A 7,217-nucleotide genomic window follows, 5' to 3' on the forward strand; every position below is an offset into this window, starting at 1 on the left:
TGTGTCTTCTCTAAGAAAAATGCTGTAATCCACGCAAACTCTCTAACATCTCTTTGGATCCCAATGATGTGTTCATGGGTAGGTGTGACCCACAGTGAGTGCACACTTGCAAGTCTATCTAAATGAAGGAGAGCAGACTAAAGAAAAGAGGGTGCAAGAAGCATGGCATGCTCTCTCCTCCCTCCGCTGACTGGCCAGGCTTGAGTACACTCTCAGTGTCAGCGTAGGGACCAAGAGGACATTCCCTGAATGCCCAGTCGTGTGCTGTGATGGAAAGATTAGGGGTCTCTTGTTCTGCTATAGAGCATGAGTACTTGCTAGGACCGCAGCTTGAATGCAGAGGCTGGGTTTTGCTCTTTCCTCTGTTCTGGATAAAATTATGCAAGCAAATTTCTTGTTCCTTGCACCACCTCTAAAATCTGGTGCAAAATAAAATCCCAGTATCATCAGAAAGGTAGGACATGCTTCCAGTTCTTAGGATTGTCTCAAATAAGCCATGACATTTGGTGTCCCTAACCCAAATGTTGTTAGGTCCTCAATTAGAGTCAACTTTCTTGTAGTCGCCTACTCTTCAGTCTCTAACTCAAGCTTGACTGTTGAGAATTAAGGGTTTTTCTGCAGACCTGTCAAGTAAAATGGGTCATGAAACAATGCCAGATAGATACCTTAGTGTGGGCCTATGAGGTGTTTCCGATATTTTGGTAGGCTGAGGACTGAACCCATGATTTACAGCCCTGTTTGTGACACAGATACCCTCTTCAGTTCCTGTTTTTTTCCTGTTTCTTATGTAGCTCTCCTGTTCTTACTGTATTTGCAGATGGTACCCCTTATTTGTGTAGATGGAAACACATGTGAACAAATGCCATGTATTGATGTCATGAGGCTATTCAAAAAGAAGTTATCACCTTCACAAGCCTGGAAGATGACTTGAACTGAGAGGATGGACCCAGATGAATGTGAGCTCCATCTTTTAAAACACAGGAAGTATGCGCAAGGTCTCAGGAGCAGAGTGCCTGAAAGGTAAGCCCATCATTTAGTGACTACTGAGAGGCTACAGGGCTCAGTAAGGGGGCAGGGAACAGCAAGTTAATGACAGTATCTGTGGGTTTTGAGAGTGTTTGTGCTTTCTTCTGTTGCAATGATACACAGCTTGATCTCTTGAAAGCATGAAGTATGAAAAATAACGACTTGTTCTATTAGACATGTTCGCATAATGGTTGCAGGTACTTAATGACCTGCCCTCTCTTCCCATCTCAGACCTACAGCAAACATCAAGTCACTGAGTGATTTGGAGGGGCACGGAGGGCAACAAGTACATGGCCATTTGCTATGCAAAAGTGGGAGTCAGGCTGTCCTGTTGGCTGTCTGCCATTCCAGCATGCAGCCTAGCGTCCCAAACCAGGCGCTGGTTTACATCTAGCCTTCTCTGTGGTTCCTGCTGCACTTTCTGCTGCTGCAGTGGCACACGATGTCTTGTGTCACAGGCACAGAACAAAGCATCTGCTACGAGAGAAACATCAAGAACAGCATTTTGAAACTCTGTGTTGTTAAAAATTGTTCAGCTGCTATCTAGAAAGTTGCAAAGGGACCCTGCTCTTAAGGATGAAAAGCAGCCACAAGGGCAGCCTGGAGAGAAGAAATATCGTCTTTCATTGACGTTTCTGGGTGAGTCATTCCCCCTCAGGCTGACTCAGCACTGAGCGCTGTCGCACTCCCCAGAACATCTCCCAGCTGACACCAGTCACTGCCCAAGACAAAACATGCTCAGTCTGCAGGGCACCCTGATGGCTCAATACGGTGACTTTAGCCAAGCAGCTGTGCTGGGGAGTACGGTGGCTGTGGGCCTGACCCTGACATCCTTCTGCTTCCAAGCACCTGGCAAAGTCTCGCTGACATCTGGCTGAAGCAAGCGTGTAAGTACCCTGGTGTCTCATGGCCTGCTTTCCCAAGAACGGGTGGAAAGACGTTTCTGAAACCTTGTAATACAGAATCAAAGCCTGAATCAAACCATTACCTGGGGTTTCTAGAATTTGCTTGAAAAGCATAACAGCAAAATGCCCAAATGAGACAGGAAAATCTTTTTGTGATGTATAAACACGTTGCTGCTAGTTCCAAGTAGCAATCTAGATCTTTCCCATTTGCTGAGAGAGGCTGTCTGCATCGTGCCGCAAACTACCCAGGGAGGCTGCGCTGGCTGCCCAGCTCTTGTACAGCAGGAGCTGCTCTCGCGCTTTAGCACTGCTGTTGCTATGGCTTTGCCCCAGTGTAAATGAGATCAGAAACTGGCTCCCTGCCACTGTATATGGTTTTTGCGAGAACTGAACTGAATTATGCTCGTCATCGTTTGCTTGGGGTTTTTTCCCTAGCAAGATTAACAACAGCACTGCTCACAAAATCCTCACCTTGAGAAAGATGCGATGTTGATGTTTCCTTTAAAAGGGAAAACTAAAGGAACTAAAATAAATCAGAAAACCAAACAGTCCCTGAATTTGGACAGGACACTGTGTCTCAGGGTATGTTTTCAGTGCTTTCATCTTCAGCAGCATGTTCAATAACTTCTGTTATTACTTGGCCAAGCAGAGGCCTGGGAGGCAGAAGATCCAAGATCGACTCTGCAGATCAGCCACAGAGATTCTGGGTAGATTGGGGGTAAATGGCTGAATCTCTTGATGCTATTTCTCCCCTTCCAAAAAAAAGAAGTAACTGCATGTAACTTCAGTATTTTGACTCTTTAGGTGGCACTGATGAGGCCCTGGTGTAGCTCTGTAGCCCTCTATCAGGAGTATCTGAGGCAAAAATCTGTCTGATTTTCAAATTGGTAAGTGTATGAGTGGAGGTAGGTGGTATAGGTACAGTAGCAAGGAGACAGACTCGATGCACAAAGTTTTTCCTGTCCCCTCTCCCCTTCTTTTATGTGGCTGGGAATATCTTTTGGAACAGGGCTTTTCCTTTCCATTATGTTATGTATAGCACTTGTATACTGAATGCGGCTACGTATCGTATGCGCGCAACGTTCAAAACTTGTGTGCTATGATATAAATAATTGGGCTGTCTGAACAAAAGCTACTCCTTGTAAAATGTTGCAATGTTTTCTCAAAAAGTTAAAATTAAAACACATTCATAAATGTTGTGCCTCCAGCATTCTTTATGTGAGGACGTGTCTTCCTGTAAAAGAGTTATTTTTTATTTTCACTATCCTTTTATGGAGGTTTAAATTATCTTGAGTTATTCAATAAAACCCACAAAACTGCTCTTTATGCAATTACTCAGAGAGAGTGTTCCATTATGTGACAGTCACACAACCACATAATATCCCTTTCATTTATAACTTTCTGTTACTTTTGCCCACTGAGTGTCTGAGAAGGTAAGGCAAGTTTAAAATATTCCAATAGACTCATGCTGGCCTGTGTGCTGCTGATGCTGAGGGAGAAAGCCAGGAGATTTCTGCATTGTCCAAAGAGGCCTATTTCTTAGGATAAATAATGTAGATATGCCCCACTGTCCTAAATGGGATTCTCTGACCTGACTTGCTTTCATAATTTCAGAGCATCCCATTTTTTTTCTATCCTGAGCATTGACCTTCTGATCGGGGATTTTTCCAGCATTCTGGTGTGCGAAAGGTATGATGATGGCACCAAGCATTGGAGACAAACTTCTGCATAAGGACTCTGTGGGTTTTCAGGAACACTTAAAGGTGTGAGTTTGAAGGTCTCGGTTTTGGAGTCTAGTCCTTATGGGTCCTGTATTCTCTGATGGGTTAGACCCTTTAGTCTCTCCATGCCTCAGTTTCCAGCCTATAAAAGGAAGAAACGAACATTTCTCCATCCCAGTGGGGTACTGTGAGCATAAATATGTTAAAAATCATGAAGCACTCCAGTACTATGGTAATGGAGGCTATATAACAAGAATGGGCAGGTAGCCAATAAAGCTTTTTACATATTTCAATTTAGTTTTTGGAATATAATGAGATTGAGCCAAGTCCTTGATGGTATAATCAGAAGTTTCACTGATTCATTGAGAATCAGGCTGGTTGAAAATTTTGCAGATGTTACTATGATTAGAGCTTCCTAGACTTACAGATGCATGAGAAGAAGACTTTCCCATGTGACTCTGTGCATGGTACTCCAGCAGTAGATTTTCAGAGCTGGTTTTCTCATCCTAGACTCTAGCGAGATGCTCCAATATATGCACCTGCTGTGCTTGGTCAATAGGAGCTCACAGATTTATTAAGTCTTGAAAAGCCCAGAGGAAGGAAAAAATGTTGAATATGTAATTACTTCTGAAAATAAGGTATGTTAAGGTACATCAAAGCTTTCTTTAAGAAAGACAAATTACTTTTTTACTTTGTATGTCTGCAGGCTGAGCTCTTTTCAGCCTAAGATCCATTAAAGGGCTTATTGTGCAGAGCTGGCTGAATGAGTGGTTTAATGATAAACAGTCAAACAGCACAAAAACATGAAAAGGTGCGGGTGCCCCAGCAGGGCTCTCTGAAATCATACTCAGCTTCGAAGTGCTCTTTAGGTTTTACTTTCACCTTCCAGCAAGCCTCCTGGCTAGAAAGGAAGATTTTCTATCTCAGAGCTGTCTGTAGCCTGGTTAAGGGCTGGCAGGCAGGTGACGAGGGATCTGCTCTTCCTTAGTGCTCCGGGATGGCTGCAGAAGAGCTGTGCTGGCATCTCAGCTCTTTAGAGAAGCTCCAGAGCAGTTTGAAGTAGCATGGTTGTTGAAGTTTCTCCTGTCTTTAATAGAGCTTCTAAAAAAAAAATTAAGAGAAAAAAATTGGTTCTCTCTAATGCACTTAATAGATCAACTTCATTTTAGGGGAGTTTTGGGTTTTGTTTGAAGTTTCCAAAGCAAACTGCTCAGTTTAACTGCCTGATTAACCACTGGTTACAATACAGAAGCTCATGGCTACGTCTACCACCCCTCTCTCTGGAAATCTATGTCCTTCTAACATGTTGCAGAAGCTGACGGACTTTGCTGAACGTGCTGAACAGCAGCAGACTAATTTGAGCTGTTATGGAGCAAGTAATTCTTGATGAGGGGACAGACTTCTTTCCAGGCCCTTCCACTGATGCCATTACCATGGCATGTGGGCCCTGCCTGCTTTGCTGCTCTGCTTCATGCAGGTGCAACAACTGTAGCTGTCTTTGAATAAAATGGTACCTGAGAAAGTGAGTGATGGATAGATATGCAGAGGACAGTAAGAAGTCCAGCAGACATCAGTGTAAATTTTTTGTTTAGTACATGCAAATACATAGTGTGATTGGCTGGTTACCAAAATCTCCAAGGAGTGAGGTTTCCCATTTAGCATGAAGTTTAATGCATACAAGGGACACTATAAGCACCTCCCAGCATGATATGTGGTCCAGTCCTCATGTAGCCCCATCAGTGCTGCCATGAATTGAGCTGTCTTTTCCGTTTCTCCTTTCCAAAGGGTCAGAATTGAGAGCTAAATAGGGATAAACAATTGCATCCATGAACCCCATTTTCTACTTGCTTCCTGCTACTCAGGTTTCCACTGGATTCCTATTTAAATTGTTGATTTGGTACTCAGCCTGCAGAGAAAGTGTGAGCCATGTGCATGGAAGCTGCAGGTTGCTGTGAATTTTCCCAACCCTCCTATTGGAAATCAGTGCTTGAACCCAGTTATGAAACCTAATTTGGTGGCAGAAAACAATGTGTTAGCAGGGCCGAGGTCATCTTACTTTGTGATTAAGGAGAGTGTGGGATCTGAAGAGGCAGTGGGGAATCTCTCCTGTCTTGTGTAGAGACTTTCAGCCACCTGCTTGCGAGTGCTTGTCCTCTGCAGAGCTCCAGCAGGCCACCTGCAAGATAAATGGGAATGGAGGAAAATGCACTTTGTTCCCATTCCCCCATGAAGATACAGCTCTTTCCAGCAGGCATACTGAAGGAGAAAATGCCATTGCTGATACCTTAGGTGCCCGTAAGCTCAGAGAACTTAGTGATGGAGAAGGAAAAAAATAAGAACATAAAAAGAAAAGTTAGAACTCATAGAGGGGGAAATGATTTTGTCCTGCCAATCTATGTGCAAACCAGGAATTATTCCTCCCTTGAGCCAAAAATATAAGGAATAAAGTAGTAATGTGTTTTACTTTTATCAGAATTAAAATGGTAGAAATTATTTCCAAATACACTCATGAAGCATGACACCTTTTTTTTTTAAACTATACTTGGAAAAGAAAGAAAACAAAACATTTTCAGGAGGCTGTGATCAGAATACAGCAATAAGAATAGGCATTATGTTAGATCACATTTCCAGGTTTTTTCATTCTCTACATAAAACAGGTCTTTGGAGTTTTCCTGCCTGCAGAAAATGAAGCTGTTGGCTGTCTCTGCCTTCTTTGCCTGGCTCCCTGCAAGAGCAAGTGCTGACATTGACACATGTGGCTCTGCAGACCTCCCTTCCTCCACAGAAACAAAGGTCTACCAGGGTTACCTGCCATGCACATGGAGACCCAGGGGGTAAACCAGATTTGAAGGCAGTTCCATTTTCTTGAATTACTTGCACCTGAATGGAGCTACCTGAGCATGTACCAGTAACAGATTCCTGGGAATTGAGCACTGCCGAGTCTTGTGCATCTTATCCTTACTGCTTAGGTGGTGTGTGGCCTGTTTCTTAGGAACAAATATTCACTTTTGACTTTATGTCAAGAATATTCTAAGCCTTGAAACTTTCTCTCTTTGATGGTGAAATATACGTTACAGTTAACCTTCAGCATGTTTGATTTTTCCATGAACTTTTTATGTGTAATTACTCATAGCTCCATGTGAGAATACCTGCATGTGTAATGAAAGCCATTGGATTCCTTTAATTCAGTAAACATTCATCGAAAAATTTAGAATCATGCCTTTACATTAGGAGAAGACAGACTTCATAAATTGCAGCCTTTGATATAATTGAGTTTCCAAATGTCTTCGAGATCAAACATACCCAATAAATCATTTAGTCAAGCCTGTTGTTCTTCAGTTGGGTGTTGAATGAACGTGCTTTAATCTAAACCCTCTCAGGGTCAGAGTTTTGGTCAGAGGCATAAACAAATGCATCTTAGAGCAGAAATGTTTGTCACTGGATAAAAGTCGGCGAACATTAAAATGTGAAACCAAACTAGCAAACAAAAAAAGAACAGAAATGTCTTGCCTAATTGTGATTTTACATGTAATAAAAATTCTGCAGATTCTGCGACCCGTAATGA

The 7,217-nt window shown here is 42.7% G+C and overlaps 1 long non-coding RNA gene across 2 annotated transcripts; it reads left to right on the forward strand.

The window, feature by feature from the left end:
- The first annotated feature begins 525 nt into the window (after positions 1-525).
- LOC138686838 (uncharacterized) lies at positions 526-6,942 on the forward strand. Of its 2 annotated transcripts, none has more exons than XR_011326141.1 (3): positions 526-1,913; positions 2,736-2,818; positions 6,310-6,942. It is a non-coding gene; the product is annotated as an uncharacterized lncRNA (long non-coding RNA). The 2 variants fall into 2 exon arrangements; XR_011326142.1 differs by lacking the exon at positions 6,310-6,942 and adding an exon at positions 3,546-5,030.
- The last annotated feature ends 275 nt before the right edge of the window (positions 6,943-7,217 follow it).

This window comes from Haliaeetus albicilla, chromosome 9 (genome assembly GCF_947461875.1).
Source record: "Haliaeetus albicilla chromosome 9, bHalAlb1.1, whole genome shotgun sequence".
Taxonomy (NCBI): Eukaryota; Metazoa; Chordata; class Aves; order Accipitriformes; family Accipitridae; genus Haliaeetus; species Haliaeetus albicilla.